This window comes from Girardinichthys multiradiatus, chromosome 19, assembly GCF_021462225.1.
Source record: "Girardinichthys multiradiatus isolate DD_20200921_A chromosome 19, DD_fGirMul_XY1, whole genome shotgun sequence".
In the NCBI taxonomy this organism is placed as follows: Eukaryota; Metazoa; Chordata; class Actinopteri; order Cyprinodontiformes; family Goodeidae; genus Girardinichthys; species Girardinichthys multiradiatus.
In genome coordinates this window covers 25815325-25838118 of record NC_061811.1, presented here as the reverse complement: position 1 = coordinate 25838118, position 22794 = coordinate 25815325, and the positions used below count along the sequence as shown (strand labels likewise).

The window sequence follows — 22794 nt, the reverse complement described above, 5'->3', positions numbered from 1 at the left end:
AACAATTGCTTTCGGTACAATCTCACTAGCTAAAACTTTTAAAACTTTTGAGAGTTTGAAGCTTCTTATGAACAGGGTTAGGAGCAAATATGTTGTGGGGCAAATTAGGAGCTGTGAACTAGGGATTGCAATCCCTAAATCTGATTATTGTCCAAGCCAGAAATAATATAGTCTTAGGTCAGGAGATATTTAGTCAGTTCTTCAATCTCTGCAGAAAGCTAAAATCATTGTTCAAAGCAGCGGTCCTCAACCTATGGTTCCTGGACTCCTGAAGCCCGTGAGCCATAGATTTTGGGTCCATAAGATTACAATATTTAATTAAAAATAGACCTATTACCTATAAAAAAAAAAAAACAGAGCTAAGGGAATGATGAGTTCCAGTCAGTTTGATGGCTTTGAAGTGGATTAATACTCGGAATTTCTTCTTAGAAGGATATATTCTTTTGATTAGTAGTTTACTTTTTTCTAGTTAATATTTGTTTTGATCCTCGTGCTTGTGTGTTTACTTTAGATCTATTTTCTTCCCCGAGTCTGTTATTTAGTTTATTTCCCTTTTGTTTTGTTCCTTATGGTTATTTTCCCTCTTTGGTTTTATTTAGTTTTAGTTTCTCATTTAATATTCTTGTGCTAGTTAAGTTTGGTTGTTTCTATGTCCTTAGATTGAGTTCCTTCTTGAGTTACTATTTATGTTAGCTTATGTTCTGTTTAGTTTCTTGTTCCCTGCTTTGCCCAGTTAGTGTTCCCTTTCATATCTGTTTCCCTAAGTTTGTTTAGTCTCTCCTCATGTTTCCATAGGTCAGTTTTCCCCATAGCCATGGTAACCTAATTCCCTCAGTTCCCTAAAACACAGACTCTTTGAAGTTGAGATAACACTGTCATGTTTGGTATAAATACTGTGTGTAAATGTTGATCAGGGCTCTGTTCAACTGACTTGCTCGGTGACAGTCATTCAAACGCTGAATGCCTTTGAATAAAACTTATAAAGACAAAGTCCGGATTTTCTCTTGTTATGAGTCAACTTCTCTCACACTTTGATAAGAAAATTCCACAACATCAGTTTTACCATAGCCATGGTAACCTAATTCCCTCAGTTCCCTACACCCGATCACCACACCTGTCAGCACTCATCTTGATTACCTGCCTCTCCTTCTCATTGTCTCACTACTCACTTCAATGAATGCTTACCGGTACTGTAACTGGAGGAACCAGATACAGTTACCTTCCTGTATCTCCAGCTCCGTATCCTCTTGTAAGCCATATACGTTATTTGTCATTAAAGTAAGAAGACTTCTAAAACTATGTGGCTTCCAAGCGTCTGTCTGCATCCCGGTTCCCACCAACCACATACCATGACAGCGGTTTTGTTTTGTTTGGGTATACCATTAAAATGTCAACACTAGCTTAAAATACTTCTCTGCATTTAATCTGAGCAGAGAAATTATTGAATACAGCTGTGATCACATTGAGCCAAACAAAAAGAGAATTATAACAATAACTCTCAGGATTGTAGTTATTATTATTACAGAGTTACAGTACAAAGAATTGGCAAAGGGGTTCAGCATCAGTAAATTTGGATTAATGTAAGAGAAAACTGTTGCTGTGCTTCTAAATTGTTTGAGATCTCTTTGGATTATGTGCACTCATCTTAAACAGGGTCCTAACAATTGTCATAACAAAACTGAATAATTACAGCATTAAGAGATATTGATGAGAAAACATATTTTGAAAAGAAATTGTTAAACATTTCTTTGAATTCTTGAAACTTCAAATTTGGCCATTTGTCTTAGATGTTTTGTCTTTGTTTGAATGAATGTTTGTTTATATGTTGCATGAAACAATAATCCATGTTTAGAATAATGTTTCCAAATCCCAGATTGATTAAAACTTTGAGTTTTCAGGAGAGTTAAGAAGCAGTTTGTTTCTGAGGTAGGTGCATGTTAACAGTTTTGCAGTTTAAGGTTCACTAAGATGGGTTGGAATGAAGAAACTGTGGGTCCCGCCCATAGGCTGTCAATCATAGGTTAGTTCTGACTGACTGCCTACCAACCAGGTTGGTTCACGCCTTTGCTTTCATGGAAACGCTCAGCACCTCCCTTCCCGAGTTTTAACACTGTTTAAGAGACGATAGAATTAAAAGGTTTGCAGTGATTGATGCCTTAAAAACATGTTTTTGTATAATAATTGAGTAAGGATGAAGCATAACATTTAGATTCCTGTGTTTCACTATTGAAAGGTTAATGAAATAGTTTAAACGTCTTTAAAGAATTAGTTTTGCATATAGAATCATTCGTGATTTATTAGATTGACAGTTTTTCCTGGTGCCATTAAGCTAGCTGACAGTTCAAGATATGCCAAAAGTAAGGAATACATTTTTGATAAAGAATCTGAGTCATGACTTCCTACTTGGTAAGAATAAATGATTAGATTCAATTTGGAGGGTTTATGCATCAAAATTACATTAGATTTCCATTAATCTAATACTCATCTTTATACAAGACAAATCAGGATGATATGTGACTTAACTCTAAATGAGACATTGATGAACTGCACAACAACCAAAGTTTGTGTTTTGTTAATGGAACTGAATTGCAGTTAAAAACAACTGGATTTTCTTAATGTTGCTTTCGGTAAATTCATAGTGGCACACAGTTATGTCAGAATTTATTTCTTTGGTTCTATGTAATGTGATCCTGGTTACTAGAACATTTTTTTCAAACATTTTGCTGGATTGTCGAATGGGTTGGAACCTGCGTCAGAAGAGGGGAATGTCAGAATAAAGTAGCACAGGGTTACCAAAGTTTCAGCACTCATGGGAAAAGGGTAGCTCATATCTTCGGTGAGGACTTAGTGACGATGCGAGAGACACATTGTACTTTGTTTATATAACTGGTGTCGTTTCACAGACGATGAAGGCTGCATTACCTGAAACAGCCACTTCCTCCCTCCACTACTTTGTTCCTGGTGACTGGATTTGCTCAGAGAGTTCAGAAGAAAACATTGGAAGTCCAGATGATGGAACGACCCATTTCAGACCTTACTGGTTACCCACACTGCTGTCAAGGTAGAAGAGCGTGTTACCTGGACACATGCATCACACTGCAAGAAAGCTCCAGCTCCTCCGGATTCCTCAAGCTTCCAGGACACAAGGCATCTTTTAACTGAATCATCTACTGCCTAAACAGTGTGAGGACAGCGGACCACCACAAGACAAAGAACTGTAAGCTGACCACTAGCGGGTGATTGAAGAACACTGTTCTTACAAGCGCATAACAATCCCTTGGGCAGTGGAATATTATTTCAGAATCTACTTAAGGCCCATCGCCTTGTCTGAAAGTTAGAACGGTAAGGTCATTTGCCTCACTGTGCACCACGGTGAGAAACACATTGGAACATACAGGAAAGACCTCTACACATTTGCACATAAACTTTCTCTGGATGATGGACTGGCGACGTCTGCAACAAAGAGACTGTCAAGCATGCACCACGATGCTTAATCTCCGTAATTCCTTTCTTTTCACTTGGTGGATACTAGGCGCTCCTTTGTTTGGACAGCAAGGATCAGCCTACTTCTTTTCTCCCATTTTGACAGCGAAACAGACCCCGAGGAGGAAATCACGGATGCTTTTATCTAACTTTCATGGTTATTGCTTGATATCTATCATTATGGTATTATTACAAATTTGAATGTGTTCATTTCCACCATTGTTTAGTTGGACTATGGAAGCCTAACTTCCTCAAGGTTAGAGTTCCTGTTTCCAAACATATTTCTGAAGGGGGTTCCTTATGGCCCTGATGACTCTGGCAGCTTCAATAACTAATGATGATGATTTTGATGATTTTACCACTGTTTAATCTCCATTTATTTATTATTTATGATGTCCTTACCGTTTAACGAACATTACATTCATCATTGTATGTTTCTTGATTCTCATAATGCTTCTGTAGGAGTAATGAACACAGTAATGAACACAGTAATGAGTGTTGATGATTTGGGTATCGTATTTTTTTTATTGCATTTTTTTGTTGTGTTTCTTTTATTTCTGGTCATTCCTTTACCATGTCGGTGACCACCTTGGTGTAGGGGTCGTGTGAGTATTTTCCTGCCTAATTGTTAATATACGATTGTGTTTTAACTTCCGTCTGACAGGTTTTTTTTCATTTAATATATTATTCAATTTCTTCATCCTTTTATTCATTGTTTTTATTATTGTTATTCTTTTTCTTTTTTATGTTTCCTTAAATCAGTTTCGATCACACATGAAACACGTTTAATTTATGATCGAATGGGTGGAATGTGATAGCAAATTTTAAAATAATTTTATTCTTCTGATGTGACAACCTGCCTGGCCTAACAAAAAGGAGTTTCATTTCCCTTCCTGCCCCTGGAACCCCTCCTGGTTCAATACAGCAAGATTTGTTGCAGAGGAGTCGAGATGTCTGCGTGAAAGTTAATTCTCGCCTCTTCTCTTCCTTGAGGGCATGCTACGCCACAAGGGGTTTTTGCTAACCTGATATAATGAAGTATCAATCTTTGTGGTGGTCAGACCGGTTTCAGCTCACAAGTTTAGGTGAGTAGCTGTTTTGGGCACTCCTGTCGTGTTGTCAGCCCAGACACCAGCTGCTCCGTGTGTGCAATGACGGCCGGATGGTAGAGAGCAAACCACAGCTGTGCCCTCCTGCGCAATGGCCTGTAATCCATCATTCTGATTAAAAGTGAAAGAAGATGTAGTCTTTGCCTCACTGGTCCGTCCGGATCACAAACAGAACAACTTCAAACTCAGCCTCCTGCTTGCGCAATTACACAGTCAGAGGCGCCCAACGCGAATGAACAGAGGAAAAAATACTCACGTTTCACAAAGCCCTGCTGCTCCTGGATCAGCCCATCCAGAAACCGCAGGATTAGCGGAACTAACTTTAGCTTTTATTGTCGTGTTTTACATGTTTTACTGTTGTTTTGTACCACTTTGAGATACTTATATAGATTAAATTTATAATTTTTATTATTACCCACAACTCCATGGCTATGCTCTCCGACACACTCTATGGTGACAGCCAGTAGCACACACAGTTTCCTCATTTACTGATTAGATAATTTAGTTATCCAATGAGCACACAATCTTCGTAGATCCGAGGCAACACGCCCTCTTATTGCACGTGAAATTATTTTGTTTTGCACAAGCCATTTAGCGCTCCTTATTTGGAATCTTTGAAGATCAGGCCCTTACGTTTTCCAATTCATGAGGAAAAAAGCAAAAAGTGTCAGGGTTTGGACATTTTGGACTTTGTGGTTTTGTGTTTTGTTTACTTTTAGCTAGATGTTTCTTGTTTGTGTTTTGTATTCATGTTGTTTGTGGTTTCTGTTTTCTGACAATTTTGGTTTTCTTCCTCTTAACTTTGCTCCTCTAGTTCATCTTTATTCTCCAGTCCCTTCTTTATAAGTTAGCTTTAGTTATTGTTTACTTTTATTCTAGTCCTCCATTTTCTGCTTCATTCTCAGTTTGCTGGTTTAGGTTTGTTTACTTTTGTAGGCAGGGTTTCCTTGACGTTTCTATTTTGCTAAGTTCTTAGGTTGTTGTGTTCCCTCCAGTTTCTCAGTTTCCTTTAGTTCATGTTTATTCTTGATTCTTATGCTTTATTTATCTTGGTCTATGGTTCTGTCTAGCAACTGTCCAATAAGGCAAATACTGCCATGAAAAACAAAGAAAATAAATTATTGGCAGATCAGACCTCTAATAATAATAAAGCCTGTTCCACATAATTTTAAATGTACTTATTTAATTGAGTGGCTTTGTGCTCTTATAGAATCTAAGGGTTTGATTGGAAGACCTTTAGTGTACGCTATGAAGAGTGACATACTTTGTCCTGCTTCAGTCTAGGTAGCGACAGAGCATGGTGACCGGAGGTGTGACAGGTGTTTCCCATCAAGCCTCATCATCTGAGCAGTATAAGAGGAGCCTGGTGTCAATATCCCAGCGCCTGAGTTTTAACCAAAAGTGGTAAAACTCTAGCTCTGTGTAGCTCTTGATACAATACCATTTGACTATCTGCCCAATAGGACATGTTGATAGGTACTTCATTTGCATCTGCTCCAAGAATAAAATCAATGCAAAGGAGGCTGTAAAAAAAGAAAATGGTAGCATGACCTATCAAAACTGTAACGAGAACCGGCATGGAGGAAGTAGAAACCAGGGAAACCTGTCCTTCAACTTAAATAATCCATTCAGCTTTTAACTGATTCATACACCTTGGTGATGGAGGTTCAAAGTAATCATTACATTTTTCCAAAACGTTTATTCTCACTGAAAATAATATTACGGTTTTGAAGTGGCCCAGCCAAAGTTCAGACTTTAATCTCATAGAAAATCAGTGGAGGGACCTAAAGATTAGGATTATGGCAAGGAGGTGTTACAACAAAAACTCTTTACCAAAGACTTTTATTGAGAACTGCCTAATTATTGATAAACATGCAAATTATTTGTAAAATTTGAAATCAGAGCAGATTATTTTTGGAATTGATACTCCTTTTACATAGTTTTGTTAAGGATATTGCTTGTTTTATTCCCTATCAGGAACAAACGTCTTGGTTTAATTGAGATCATTTGAATTCTATATCCTGCATGTGTAAGAATAATTTTGAACTTAATTGAGTCTAAGTTGTTTTTTTGTAGTGTGACTGAAGTCCAGGATGAAGTATTACAGACATCTGTTAAACACCTAAATGCTTCAGAACTGCATTTTAGTCTGTGTAGTTGGAAAATGCATTAAAAATTAATACCCAGAAGCTTGGCTAAAATAGTCCAAACTTTGACACAATCATTCCACAGCAGATGGTAATAAAGCGCTCTTTGCTCTTGCTCTAGGTGTTTTCCACCCAACTGGTGGTTAAAATGTCAGATCCATAATATCAAATGTATTAATTAGATTCACAGATAACAAAATGACAACTGCTAAGCTGCAAAGTAAGCACCACCAGATGGTTTAAGCTAGTAAGTGCTCCAAAAAACAACACAGTGAAACGTTTTGATGTAGACTAAAAGGTTTGATATATCCAACACTACTTCCAGTCTTCTCATTACAGTGCCTCTGATTTACCCCAGATACATTTTGTATGTTCTGGTCCACTTTTCCTGACATTTTCCTTGTTGCATCTCTTAGTAAAAGCTATGGTCTGCAAAGAACTTCCACAGCACTGGAGGGATCTGATTGGCAAAACATATCAGTCAGGAGAATGATGTGAAGGAATATTTGAGGCATTAGATATACCATGGAAAACAATGAAGATGGTCATCTACTCATTTCCAAGAGGACAAAATATGTCCCACCAATACCAGGTACTGATGAAATTGGAGTAGAGAAAAGAAGAAAACTGAAGGCCACCAAGAGGCTTTAAGGAACATTACAGAAGCTGCAACAAATTCTGTCAACTACTGGCTGTGTTGTATATCAGACAACAATCAGTTGTATTCTTCATATGTCAGGGCTATGGAGTGGATGGAAGGATGAAGCCTTTTTTTTTTTTTTTAAGAAAAACATCCCAGTCTGACTAGATTTAGCAAAAGCACATTTGAAGCCTTTAGCAGGGGGGCACGGTGCGTGGCGTAGAGCTAGAGCGTGCAACACATATAAAGGCCTCAGTCCTCGACGCAGCTGAACCAAAGTTTAACTTTACGTCATAATTCCGAAAAGTTTGTTTGGGGCAAAACAAAACAAACACCATACCCACAGTGCAGTATCATGTGTTGAGACTGTTTTTGTTTTTTTACCTTGAAAAGAGGTCTTAATCAAGGTGAAGGGAATAATGAACAGCTGAAAGAAACCTACAACCTTTATCCTGAAGATGAAAAAGAAACTACATTTTTCAGCCAGACAGCATTCCAAAGCATGCATTTGTTTGAAAAAAACAGAATGGCCATACCAGAAGAAGACTAAACTTTTGGAATGCTTTAATCACAGCCTGACTAAAAACATTTGATCTGAGATTTTGAGTGTTCTTGGATAGAAAATGCAATTAGTGCCAAGTCAAGATGTGCTGTGCCTCTAAAGAGTGTTAGGTGTGCAAACCTAAATAATACATTTTTAATATATATATATATTTGCTGCTCAAACAGATTTTTCGATTCGTTTTTCAAACAATTGATTGGTTGATTTTGGTCTCATTTCTTTACACCACAAAAGCATCCAACTTGATAACAAAACAAGGCTTTAGTCATTTATAGGAGAGTTTTTATTTTCTCAGCCCCTACACAACTTAGCAGATGATTTGTTGCAATGATTCCCTCAACTGCATCTCACAGACGAGTGTACGTCAGCTTAGCAGACTGAGAAAAGCGTTAAATGACAGCCATGTAGGAGTTGTTTTAGTGTTTTCTGCACCGATTTAAATAGGCTGCCCATTATTTTACTGCAATAAAGGTAACCAATAGGATCCGACAAAGATACCCCTCACTGAGCTAAATGAAGTTTTAAAATCATTAGGATAACGCAACCTTATTTGAATAGAGCACAGCGCAGGGAAATCCTTACAAATCATACTAATTCAAACAGAATAGGGCAAAAAATAATACATTAAACATGCATTTAACTTTAACAACTGCGAACAGTTAATAAATCAATTTAAAAAAGAAATTTCTTTGTCTGATCTGATCCTGTGGATATTTCATTGTAGGAAAAGTCATGCAAAAGCTCTTCATGTCATTGCGGTGGACTTCAAGCATAAAATTATGCGTTATGCGTTAATACCTTTTTGTGGTCCAGATTTAAAAAAATGTTTTAAAGGATTTATCAAACTTACATTAATAATGTAACAAGGGACTGTAGTCCGTATTCCTCCTCTTGGATTGGCAGACAACCTGTCGCCCAGACGGTGGTGGTGGAGTAATGCTTGATCCTCTTCCTGCAGATGCACTCAAGACCAATCCTATTTTGTTTTACCATCCATCTATTCCACCAGCCACTAATGATGCTCCAAGAGAACATGCGCAGCAGCCTGTTCTGCACAAGAGATAAAAGCTGTTGCTAAAAGATGTTATCCATATTTTGACATATTTCGTCGTGGTCGGGAAAGAATGAGAAAACATTAATTTAGATTACGTAATTTCTTAGAGCAAATAAAGCTGCTGAAACCAGAACTTAGGTCACTCCACGCCGCGTCCCTGTCCTGGACAATCTGGGAGGAGGGGTGATGTAACCACTATGCTGATAAACATCTAGTGGCATTCTATGGTAACAAAGAGCGCTTTACATCAGTTGCCATATTAAAATTGTCATGATTAAACACCCAGATTAAACTTTGTGTAAGCAAGTAACAAGTCTCAACTTCTTAACCTGCGGTATGGGTTTAGGAATTAGCAATTAGTAAGTAAAATTAAAGTTTAACAGGTCAGTAAGTTCCCCCTATATCTTCGTTCTTCTTTGATTGTAGCGACCTCTGTCAACAAGAGCGAGAAACGACAATTCTTGTGTTAGCAAATGTTATAGGAAAGAAATATGCCTAAAGGTAAACAAACCCCCACAAATGTGAGATTGTTTTGCTTACATCTAGACTATAAATGACTTATTGGAAGCAAAACTATCAGATATATTGCATCTATAAATTGCTGGTTTAGCTGTTCTACTAGTTTGTTCGATAGTGTAATTAAGGTTGTTAAGCTCTCTGCATGATAAAAGCCACACTCGCTTTCAAAAAAATAAGAGCTTGTTTTAAAACTTTCAGATGTTATAAGGATATACATGTATCTCCTCAGGATAATCCTGACTGGTCATCTTATAATAAAAATGTGTCATGTTTCAATGACTTAAATGCAGAGCAAACTTGAAATAAGGAACAAGCCTTGAATGAAAATACAAAAATCAGGCAGACAAACAGGACTAACTGGAAACTTGGAGACATCAAGTGTGGAGCAGAGAAACAGCCCGAAAGGCAGTACAATGGAAGGAACAAGCAAAGTACATAGGGAACTGATGAGTATATCCATACTGAAGCATGGCTAGAGAAATGACAGTAAAACTAGATTAGCTAATCAGAGGAATGAGTTGCAGCTGAGGCAGAGAGAATATAGCAGAGCAGAGAAGGGGGAAATACAAATGCAACCAAAGGAGAAATAAACTAGAATCCATGTGGAAGAAACCAAGACATAAACCACAAGGAATAAGAAGCAACACCTAACCAATACCACAGAAGTGAACTGATTGAAGCAAGACTTAACAAGAAAATGGCCAAAATGAAAACACAGATGAAAATGAAAAGATAAACACCAGTGGATTGTGACAATATTTACCTAAAGGTTAGTGGGCAAATTCCCAGTGGAATAAAAAAAAAAAAAAAGAAAACAATACAGGAAGGTATGGTTTAATAGATGTATTAATTAGCTGACAGTATGATCTTAACCAGAATTTATAGCTCAAACTAATAAAAAAAGCAAATGAAAGCGCTAAGCCTAATTGAAAGTGATGTAAATGTGATGCAGTTGTTAATTGCCCTAAATCTTCAATACCACCCAACCAACACCAGAGATTTATTTGGCTAAGGACCAGGGGTCTCATTTATAAATGTGGCATTCGCAAAAAACAAGGCCTGAAACGGGCACAGGTCACTTCTCGCGCAAAGGTTGGGCGCAAAGGTTGACAGCAGAATGTGCGGTCCCTCATGCAAACTCTGACCCATATGTACGTCCATCTTTGATTCAGGAAACTGGCGAGGCAGAGGGTAAGGTGGCAGTTGAAGCCACACTGCATCATGATTCCTCTCAGACATTCAATTTTACTTCATATCAAACTTTAATCATAGATCAACATAATCATACACATTCAAAATCAGTGTTATTTATGGTTGCCCTGATAATCTATAACTATACCTAAGGATCTTTCAAATAAATTTAAAAAAAGACCTATAAGCCAACTTAAAACTTAAATCAAAGTCGGCACAACATTTAATCAAGGTTTTCTCACTACCAGATTCCTCTCCCTGATGATCACCAGACTGATCCGTACCAGAAATACACGAGAATTGTGATAATTAAAAAAAAATTACTTTGTCCATTAAGGTGATTTGGCTAATGTTTGAAGATGAAACCTAAGATGAAGTGGGGAACATTTCTGAAACCCAAACGTATCAAAGAAGTCAACAACCCCACCGAGGCGGCAGTGTTGGATTATATTAGTCAGTTTGCTGAGGAAAACCCAGATAAAGATGAGGGAACTATAGGGTTATGAGTAGAGCCAAGCATCCTGAAAGTTACAAAATTGTCTCTTTTTGATCTTTAATTATCATTTTTAATTAGGCATGCAATTAACAGGGTTAGTTTGTATTGTGGGAAGAAAAGTGCAGTGGTACAGATCACTGTGCAAGAAGCTTTGAGCCATTAAGTCAATATTTACAAACCTTACTGAGGTATTTTAAAAATAATGTGTTTCACTTTGCAGATTATCATTTTATTTTAGTAATTTTTATTCATGCTACAGCCTTTGAGAGGAAGACAAAGCTTTCAAGCCTGCTATGTGTTTGTCAGCTGGTAAAACCAGGCCCTCTTCAATATGTACAGGTCCTTCTCAAAATATTAGCATATTGTGATAAAGTTCATTATTTTCCATAATGTCATGATAAAAATTAAACATTCATATATTTTAGATTCATTGCACACTAATTGAAATATTTCAGGTCTTTTATTGTCTTAATACGGATGATTTTGGCATACAGCTCATGAAAACCCAAAATTCCTATCTCACAAAATTAGCATATTTCATCCGACCAATAAAAGAAAAGTGTTTTTAATACAAAAAACGTCAACCTTCAAATAATCATGTACAGTTATGCACTCAATACTTGGTCGGGAATTCTTTGGCAGAAATGACTGCTTCAATGCGGCGTGGCATGGAGGCAATCAGCCTGTGGCACTGCTGAGGTCTTATGGAGGCCCAGGATGCTTCGATAGCGGCCTTTAGCTCATCCAGAGTGTTGGGTCTTGAGTCTCTCAACGTTCTCTTCACAATATCCCACAGATTCTCTATGGGGTTCAGGTCAGGAGAGTTGGCAGGCCAATTGAGCACAGTGATACCATGGTCAGTAAACCATTTACCAGTGGTTTTGGCACTGTGAGCAGGTGCCAGGTCGTGCTGAAAAAAGAAATCTTCATCTCCATAAAGCTTTTCAGCAGATGGAAGCATGAAGTGCTCCAAAATCTCCTGATAGCTAGCTGCATTGACCCTGCCCTTGATAAAACACAGTGGACCAACACCAGCAGCTGACACGGCACCCCAGACCATCACTGACTGTGGGTACTTGACACTGGACTTCTGGCATGTTGGCATTTCCTTCTCCCCAGTCTTCCTCCAGACTCTGGCACCTTGATTTCTGAATGACATGCAGAATTTGCTTTCATCTGAAAAAAGTACTTTGGACCACTGAGCAACAGTCCAGTGCTGCTTCTCTGTAGCCCAGGTCAGGCGCTTCTGCCGCTGTTTCTGGTTCAAAAGTGGCTTGACCTGGGGAATGCGGCACCTGTAGTCCATTTCCTGCACACGCCTGTGCACGGTGGCTCTGGATGTTTCTACTCCAGACTCAGTCCACTGCTTCCGCAGGTCCCCCAAGGTCTGGAATCGGCCCTTCTCCACAATCTTCCTCAGGGTCCAGTCACCTCTTCTCGTTGTGCAGCGTTTTCTGCCACACTTTTTCCTTCCCACAGACTTCCCACTGAGGTGCCTTGATACAGCACTCTGGGAACAGCCTCTTTGTTCAGAAATTTCTTTCTGTGTTTTACCCTCTTGCTTGAGGGTGTCAATAGTGGCCTTCTGGACAGCAGTCAGGTCGGCAGTCTTACCCATGATTGGGGTTTTGAGTGATGAACCAGGCTGGGAGTTTTAAAGGCCTCAGGAATCTTTTGCAGGTGTTTAGAGTTAACTCGTTGATTCAGAGGATTAGGTTCATAGCTCGTTTAGAGACCCTTTTAATGATATGCTAATTTTGTGAGATAGGAATTTTGGGTTTTCATGAACTGTATGCCAAAATCATCCGTATTAAGACAATAAAAGACCTGAAATATTTCAGTTAGTGTGCAATGAATCTAAAATATATGAATGTTAAATTTTCATCATGACATTATGGAAAATAATGAACTTTATCACAATATGCTAATATTTTGAGAAGGACCTGTATACAATGTGCATGTCAGAATCTGTGCTTTGTGTGTCTGTTGGTGCTTTTACTGTGCTCAGCCCCTAGATGGCGTTGAATCTGGAGGAGAGGTGACAGGTGTTCGCTATTCCCCTGATTATTCTGCAGAGAACTATTTAAGGAGGAGGCTGCCAGCAACTCACTGCCAGAGTGTTGCCCTTAGTGGTACTACTCAGCCATGTTACTGCTGCCTTTGACCTTGCCTTATATACTCACATAATGGAGAAACAAGAAGAAGACGATTAAAGTGTTTATTAATGGAAGATTATTTATTTGGCGCTCGGACCCCTGAGGAAGACGTGAACGCTGAGGATGAAATGAGTTTGAATAAACATCTTATGATTATGATTAGGTACGTCTTCCCCCCTGGGATCCGATCCTGGTGGTGGTGTAGGCCTTGGTATGGAAGGAGTTGGGAGCCCATGGTGGAGAAGGGGTGGAGGAGGGTCGAAGCTCAGCAGAAGAGCGGTGTTTTCCATGCAGATGGTCTTTAAAAGTGATGCCCTGGGAGATGATTGACAGAGGAGGAGTGCGGACCTGCCGTTGATTGGAGCAGCCAGTGAGGAGTGATTGGACGAGACGGAGTGGTGAGTCTTCCATGTTGAATTTGCATTTAAACTCCATGTAGCATTTCAGTAGTGTTTGAGAGAGTAAATTCAGAATAATGTCCCTAATGGCCCCTCATAAATGATAAAGAATCCTTCAAAATGAACATCAAACTGGAGCTGCTTCAGTATTTTGCTGGTTAGAAATTGCTGGTCTGACTCATGATGACAACCTGGGAAATTGCTAGAGCCATGAATTTGCTCTGTCATTTGTTCTCTTCTGCAAAGAAGATGATGTGAAACATCTAAGTTTGACAAAAGAAGCATAAACATAAGAAAGGGAAAAAACTTTTTCACAGCACAAAAACTTTGCCCATTTAATTCACATAAATGACATACTTTACAAAAATGTCCATTTCAGTACTACTTTTTTCTACTGGAAGCTTGGGCTTTAGTCCTCTTTAAGTAATATCATGAGAAACCCTTTTGCTCTCTACCAGCAGATGTCTCCACAGATTTATTTTGCAGTCTCTGCTATTGAGACTTCATCTCAGCCATTGTCACTGTCAAAGAGACACAATGCAGTGATCTGCACATTATTTCCCTCTAAATCTAGTTTATAATAGAACCGAGGCAGCTTATAAAATGATTAGAAACTTATGCCTTTATCATAGTTTTTGTTAGCTATGAGGAATAATTTATGATTCGATGACAGGTGTCTAACACTTTTAACTTCGCTGTGAAACCAACAGTGTTATATTCTCTAAAGCGGACCATCGGCAGTGACATGAAGATCATTTTCTGACATCTTAGTCAGTTTGTTGCTGTATTCCCAACTTGTCATTCTCAGTCAGACCGTTTCAAAATTGAAGCTTTAAAGTAAGCCAGCATCAGTCTTGCCAGGGGGCTTGAAAAGCAGAAATAATAACTTGTCAAATGTAAAACACAGTATGAGGCTATTGAGTGCTTTGATGTGTTAAACCACTTTATTAATTCATGTAAAAGTTGGCGACCTCCACCCACTGAGCAAGAAACATTGAAACCTGGTTTGGCGTGTACATAATAGCAGACTGGGGGACTTTAACAGACCCAGCATGTCAAGCTTTCATAGCTGCCTGGGATCCTTGATTTAGTCAAAACAGAAATGTTTTAACTCAAACTATATTGTGAGAAGTGTATGCTTTAAGTAGATAGTTAGGTGCTATTTTATTAAAAGAATTATCATAATCATGAAGAGGTTTTCAAAACTACATTCCGGTTTCAGTTCTTTAATAATAAATTTCATATTGATATTGGGACTGAAATCTACACATCCATTAATATTTGGTGGAACATCACCTGGAGGTGTGCACCTTGACTAGAATTGCTAGATTTAATTTCACCTTTCTGGGGTGGACCTTATTTTAAAGCATGGTCCATAATTTATTTTATAAAATTGAGGTCTATTTCAAAGCTACAGGGGTTGGACAATGAAACTGAAACACCTGGTTTTAGACCACAATAATTTATTAGTATGGTGTAGGACCTCCTTTTGCGGCAAATACAGCATCAATTCGTCTTGGGAATGACATATACAAGTCCTGCACAGTGGTCAGAGGGATTTTAAGCCATTCTTCTTGCAGGATAGTGACCAGGTCACTACGTGATACTGGTGGAGGAAAACGTTTCCTGACTCGCTCTTCCAAAACACGCCAAAGTGGCTCAATAATATTTAGATCTGGTGACTGTGCAGGCCATGGGAGATGTTCAACTTCACTTTCATGTTCATCAAACCAATCTTTCACCAGTCTTGCTGTGTGTATTGGTGCAATGTCATCCTGATACACGGCACCGCCTTCAGGATACAATGTTTGAACCATTGGATGCACATGGTCCTCAAGAATGGTTCGGTAGTCCTTGGCAGTGACGCGCCCATCTAGCACAAGTATTGGGCCAAGGGAAGGCCATGATATGGCAGCCCAAACCATCACTGATCCACCCCCATGCAACAGTCTGGGTGGTACGCTTCTTTGGGGCTTCTCCACACCGTAACTCTCCCAGATGAGGGGAAAACAGTAAAGGTGGACTCATCAGAGAACAGTAGATGTTTCACATTGTCCACAGCCCAAGATTTGCGCTCCTTGCACCATTGAAACCGACGTTTGGAATTGGCATGATTGACCAAAGGTTTGGCTATAGCAGCCGGGCCGTGTATATTGATCCTGTGGAGCTCCCGACGGACAGTTCTGGTGGAAACAGGAGAGTTGAGGTGCACATTTAATTCTGCCGTGATTTGGTCAGCCGTGGTTTTATGTTTTTTGGATATAATCAGGGTTAGCACCCGAACATCCCTTTCAGACAGCTTCCTCTTGCGTCCACAGTTAATCCTGTTGGATGTGGTTCGTCCTTCTTGGTGGTATGCTGACATTACCCTGGATACTGTGGCTCTTGATATATCTCAAAGACTTGCTGTCTTGGTCACAGATGCGCCAGCAAGACGCACACCAACAATTTGTCCTCTTTTGAACTCTGGTATATCACCCATAATGTTGTGTGCATTTCAATATTTTGAGCAGAACTGTGCTCTTACCCTGCTAATTGAACCTTCACACTCTGCTCTTACTGGTGCAATGTGCAATCAATGAAGACTGGCTACAGGTGTTTCAGTTTCATTGTCCAACCCCTGTATTTATGCGGGGTGTTCGGGTTTGTTGTTCTGTTGGAACATCCAGTTCTACCCAGGTTTCATCTGACCCAAACAGCCTTGCTTACAGGAAAGTAAATATGTTCCAAAATATGTCAGGAGCCACTCAGACATGTACCTCATAATCTGGAAACTGCTGGAAAATTTGTTTCTCTGTCAAGCCCCTGGACTGAGAAATATGTCTCAGTGACTTTAAACTGAGCCATCTTGGTTTTCAGGTTTGCGTTATTTCGAGTTTTAACAGATTCATGTATTTCTGGTTATTCTTGTGTCATATTTTCTCTATGTTTTCCTCTTTTATTTCCTTGTGTTCTGGCATCACCCCAATAAGCTTTCTTGATTGACCTTAGTTTCTTTGCTTCTTCATAACTGCAGTTTGTTTGTTATCACTTGGGGGCTATCTAGTAATCACTGTCCCAATCAGTGAGCTCCTGGCTTTCATGTTTCACTTCTCAGATTCTGCTGTTGACCCCACCCTGTCCATGCCTTTTATTTTCCATGTTTTAGGCTAGTTCATTTCCTATTTCCCTGGTTCCTTTAGTTTGACTTATGACAATTATTTTTTCCAGTTTGGTTTAAATAAAACACATAACAAACGATCCTCTCTATACTTGAATCCTTTTCCTCCTCAGCGAAACACAATAAAATACAAAACCTTTCCATAATCAACAGGTTTAAGCTCAGCTGGAATTTAGAGATTTCTGCATGGATGACTCAAATAACCTTCTGGTTAAATGATTTGTCAAGTTGTATCCTGAAGGAGTTTCCTTTATCGCTAGAGTTTGTAGAGATTGTATGGACCCTGGTTGTAAAGCCTGAAGAGTTTGTAAAGTGGTTTCCTCTTTAAAAAAAACACATACATTTATCAGGTAAAATCTTCCCAAGCCAGTTTTCTGGTACAATAAAAAGTATCAAGAACATAACTTAAAAAATATTAAAATGTACAAACAAAACAAAGAACACAAAATGTAAAGTTTCATCAGCACATATAAATACAGGTTTAGTTGGGAGGACCAATCCTGCCATAATTAAGAATATATACAGAAATAAATGAATGCTCAATAAATAAATAAGCATACCCTTAAATACACAAAAAAAATGCAGTAAAAAAATAAATGTAGGCATTAATTAAGTTATTATTTTAGTATGAATTTCTGCCTCATTATGCAAACGAGAAATGAGCTTTCAAGGGAAGCTGAATTTAGAAGGCAAATCTTTTCATAAGAAAGCCTCACTTTTACCAAAGTCTGGATTTCAAATTAAAATTTTTGTAACAGACCATTAGAACTTTTTTTATGTCTGTACACTTTTACAACTATTTTATATAAACTAACAGATTAAAATGTTTCTTTCATTTCAACAAAAACAATTTCTGACCTACTCAAAATTTTCTAAACATTTACAGATTCAGAGGATTTTAAAACTAAATGCCAGCTTGATCACTTGTCATTGCTGTTGTTTATTAAAATAAATCATATAAAGGAGTTATTTTCAAAATACCAAACACTGGGTCGCAGAGGGATGTTTTAAAAAATCAGTCTTGGTAATGGCTTTCATTTTATGTATTGATCATTTTTGTGAAGCAGATGATTTACATTTTATGAGTCTTATAATTCATGAAAAAATGTCAACTGCAAAAACCTGTTATGAAAATTGTACAAATTACTTTTGTCATCTTTTTGTCCTAGCTTTTTTGGTCTACTTCATTCTTGATCAAAACTAGCAAATAGTAAATAACTATCAGGATTTTACTTTTCAGACATCAGTTTGATTTCAATATTTTTTAAGAAGAAACACAAAAAAAGCTAATGTCTATATTGTTGGTGGGCTATAGGATATATTTTAAGCATTTAAAATGTCAGGGATTGGCCAAAGTATTTTATTAGAAGGATTACTAGATTTTCTGTAGAGTGTGGTTTAAAACGGACTATACGCTTATATCATTTGAGGACAAAAATGTTCAACTAACTCAGTTTAAAACACCAATTTTTAACGTCAGCTATTACAAACTTTAATCATGCAGCATGAGATGTTAGCTTCATAACATTTGTCATTTCTATTGTTCACCACTAATATTAACCACATCCCATAGATGTATCAATGAAACTGGCATTTGAAGGTTTAAAATATTTATTAAAATGTTTATTCAGTATTTAATATTTTGGGCAATCCTTCACATGAACAAGACTGACTTTTAAAAAATGCCCCTGCCACCCAACATTTCATCTATGGAATATAACATTTTAAGTGTAAACCTTTCCTAAATTACAGCATTGACAACATGCAATCAATGCTTAAGAGTCCTAATCCTCAAAAATGGTAAATGTCAAGTAGTTTTGATGAGGGTGGATTTGATGAGAGATTTGTGATAGAAAGGAGAAAAATCTGAATTTGTTTAGTGTTTATAGCATATTTTGAAAGTGGACATGTTTGTCCTTAATGACTTAAAAGGGTTGCAAATTAAACAGATGCCTGAGGGTTAATATGAAAAAGAAAAGTAGTCTCACATGATGCAATCAGCTCTGGTTGTTGAGAATGCAACTCTAATTGGTCTGGCTAAAATATGCATAAATATAAATTTACATAACCATTGTCGTACTTTCCTCCTAAATGCATGCATAATCCTTTATTCAGATGTGGGCAACGTCTCAGGATTAGGATGCTAAAACTCAGGTTTGCTGAAATATATGTCCTTAGTTACCTTCTAATCAACTGCTAAGGACAGAAGAAACATCGCTGTAGACCATATAAACACTTTCAAGGCAATCTGGTTTTCTAATTTTTTGGCAAATTATTAAGATTAATTTAAACCAAAAGAATACCTGCATGAAGCTGTGATGATAGGTGAGATTTAAGGCCTTTTTGTGTGAACTTTGCTTCTCATCCCTGTGCATGAGTGGAGTTTCTCCATGTTTCCTGACTCATAAATATCCACATACAAAGTAAAAGATTATTCTAATTTGCCCTTAAATGTAACTTTAGCCTGAGTCGGTGTATATGGACCCTTCTAATAATTGGCAGCAAGCCTAGGGTTTACTTCACCTTTCAACCACTTGCTTTAAGAATAACCTCTTTACAGTCAATATGTGTTCTCATATATGATGATATGGTAGTAAACACCATGTGTAAAGAACATAATTTGTGTTATTATTATTATTATAGTAGAAGTTGTAATAGTAAAACTATGCAATAAAAATAAATCAAAGAATTCAGACTTAAAGGGATTGTGCAAATGATATTTTCAATATTTCCATTTTAATCACAAAATGCTCTGTGTTGTTTTGAAAAGAAAAATCCTCAATTCATTGCCTTTGACACAACAGTAAGATTTCTAAATAATAATAATTAAAATGTAGAATCAGCACGTGTGCAGGCAAAAATCCAGAAACTATTAGGGCATGAAATTCTCTGGCATAAATGAAACCTCGGAAACCACAGTCCATCAGTCAGTCAGTCCGTATTTAGTGGCTGAATGCACAAAAACAGACGTAAGCCATCCATAGAACTTTAGCTGAAGCTTTTCTTTTGGCCAGAATGGTAACTAAAACAAATAGGATTTTTTATTCCCCACAGCAACAAAGATAACTGTTTCAGAAAACTTAAATGTTATTTTTTCAGAATGCATTGTTGCAAAAGTGAAACCCTACATAGCAGCTCTAATAAGACAAACAATAATTTCATGTGATACAATTTATACTCACAGCAAAAAAAAAAAAAAAAACATTGCTATCATTAGTAAGTATATCTTTAGCCTCACAACAGAAATGCCCAACTCATATTTTGGTAAATATGACTTAGGCAATGGGGCTATGAGGCTATCGCTATTTTATTATGCATATTTTTGCGTCAACATGCACAGGTGCAGGATTACAGACCTGTCCTCTTCTCTGTTGGCTTTCTTGTTTCTTATGGGAAGCCAGATGTATTCAGATCCATTCTGATCTGAGTGAATCAGAAGAGTGACGTGTGGCATTGCAGTTTTGAGGAATCTGCCACATGACATCTGTGGTGACAAAGGGAAACCCAAAGTTGTCTGAGTGTTGTAAAACTTTTACGGGAGGGGTTTCACTAAGGAAAAAGCAGTGGACTTTCTAGATGGAGTTTCTCCAAAACATCCTGATGAGGCATATGTCAAAGCCCTGCACTCTCTGGTCCATGTAGGCTGAGACCCAATAAGTCCACAAAACTAAGCAATCTTGGGCGCCGCCATATGTAAAGGCTATAGTGCTTGATGCGGCCGTCCCGAGTTCGAGTCCTGGACCCGGTGACCTTTGCCAAATGTCTGCCCCTCTTTCCTGTTTGCCTACTGTCGAAAAATGAAAAATAAAGGCCTCTAGTGCCAAAAAATATCTTTAAAAAAAACTGAGTAATCTCTTGATTACATGGTAGAGGAATTTTCCTGTGACGGGTTTCAACATTCTCATTCTGGCACAGTAGAGATGGCTTCCCAAACTGAGACAGAATCTGTTATCAAAGGAGGAAAACATCAGAGGAACAATATATCATAGCTGAACATGAGCTATCCAGTATTCTGAATGTTATATGACGTTTGTCTTAACTGAAGCAGCACAATATCAAATAACAATTGTTATCAGCAATTTCACTGGCTACTTTGATGGAATATTTGACAGGTGCCTTGCATTGAAACTATTCCTGCCAAAGGTATGTTTGACAAGTTTGATAGACTTAATACTTGCTGCGTCTCAAGGACAGTAGTGCGGACACAACAGTTATAGAAAAGAAAGTGAGGAGTGAGAAAAATTGTAGTTATTTGCACTCATTCACATGTCTGAACAATCACATATTAACAAATGAAATGTTCTGCCCAGAATATGTCAAGAAACAGCTATAAAACCTTCCAAACCAGAAGTTATAAAATGTTGCGGTTTCCAAGTGTCAAAACACTTTCTGTACTTGAACCTCTTTGATGAGATTTTAATGAGATGCAAGATGAAGTGGATATCATTTAGGTAATAGGGTATGTTGGGTGGGGGGGATATGATGGTGGGCTGCCTGCGATGGCTCTCTGCCCCTGCCGTTTGGTACTGCCTCACTTATTTGCCCAGTTAATGCATAACCTTATGCAGCTGGACTACTTGTAAAACAGAAGACACAAGCATATGTCTTGTGTAACAGTGTTCATTCTGCGTTGTGTCTTTTGTTGAAATAAGCCGGACCGCAGCTGATGTGAAAACACCTTTTATTGATTTTGCCGCCTGCGCCAATACGACAAATAGAAAGCAGTCAGACAGGCTCCTCAGTGTTCTCCACAGCGCCTGTTCAGACACCAAGACTGCTTTCAAAACATGGCCGCAACACTTTGTAATACTAACCGACTAACAAAATTTCCTGCAGCGCTAGAGCTGCTAAATATTAACAACCCCAAAACTACCACTCTTATATCAAACTTAACTCCCCCTATAACTGTTTATTTTACAACAAAAAAATCAGTAATTCAACTTTCACATACACACAGAAAATACAATTATTAACTGCACAAACAAAACTTCAAACCTTTTCCCACAAGCTCCACAAGAAAAGAGGCGTCTAATCTCATGGGAGAGCGTTTACCCCGCTGCAATGGTATGACCCGTTAGACTATCTGTTGAGCACTGAACTGAGACCCCACAAAGACAGTCTGTGAAATCAATGTGCTCAACAGTACCAACAATAATTCACCACCACTATTATAAAACACATTGAATACAAATAAAATTAACATTTCTACACCGGAAGTTACCCACAATATTTCCGCAGTGGAGCTTTCGTCTTTTCAAAATAAAAGTTACCGCTGCCTGTATAACTTCCTACAAACTAACTAACTGTTCTACAATCTGGTGTAACATTACACTGCTACACTTGCCTGTGACTTTCTTCTCCACTACACATGTCATGTCTGTCTAATACACCACACTAGTTTAAGACTTACAGAAAATAAACATTTATGATTTTTATAATAATAAATTGAAGGGCAAGCATGTAGTGTTGACAGTGCTGCTCTGAGCTAGTCGGGAGGTCTAGGTTGGGGGGCTTGACCCATGTTTTGGGGAGTCAATAGATCCACTTCATTCTGTTTGTCACTCACTTGGTGTCCGGCTCACCTAGATGCTAGAGAAGCAGGAATTGGCATCTTCTCCACTATCCTTCTTATTACTCCATGCTCATTACTCCATTTATCATTGTTATTATTATCATTCGTTTTCTTCTTCTTTTGAATGTAATTAAGGTAATTAACATGACCATTAATATTAACTTATTGTGCATTCGTACCCTTATGCCACTAGAAATTGGAAACGTTTTTTTATGACCTCCTTGTCATGTTCATATTCAGTTCATTTTTCTGTGTTCGGTATTATTAGTAGATGTCTTCATATTAGTTTATTCTTCTGTATATAACT

At 38.0% G+C, this 22794-nt stretch overlaps 1 protein-coding gene across 3 annotated transcripts in view; it reads right to left on the bottom strand.

The window, feature by feature from the left end:
• LOC124855353 overlaps positions 1-21586 on the bottom strand; it is a 53034-nt gene extending 31448 nt beyond the window's left edge. For 2 of the 3 annotated variants that reach the window (XM_047345134.1, XM_047345136.1), the window contains exon 1: positions 8792-8991. The gene's annotated coding sequence lies outside the window, so the exon portion shown is untranslated. Of the gene's footprint in view, positions 1-8791; positions 8992-20271 lie in introns of those variants that run through there. The other variant, XM_047345135.1, reaches the window with a different exon arrangement.
• Positions 21587-22794: the final 1208 nt, after the last annotated feature.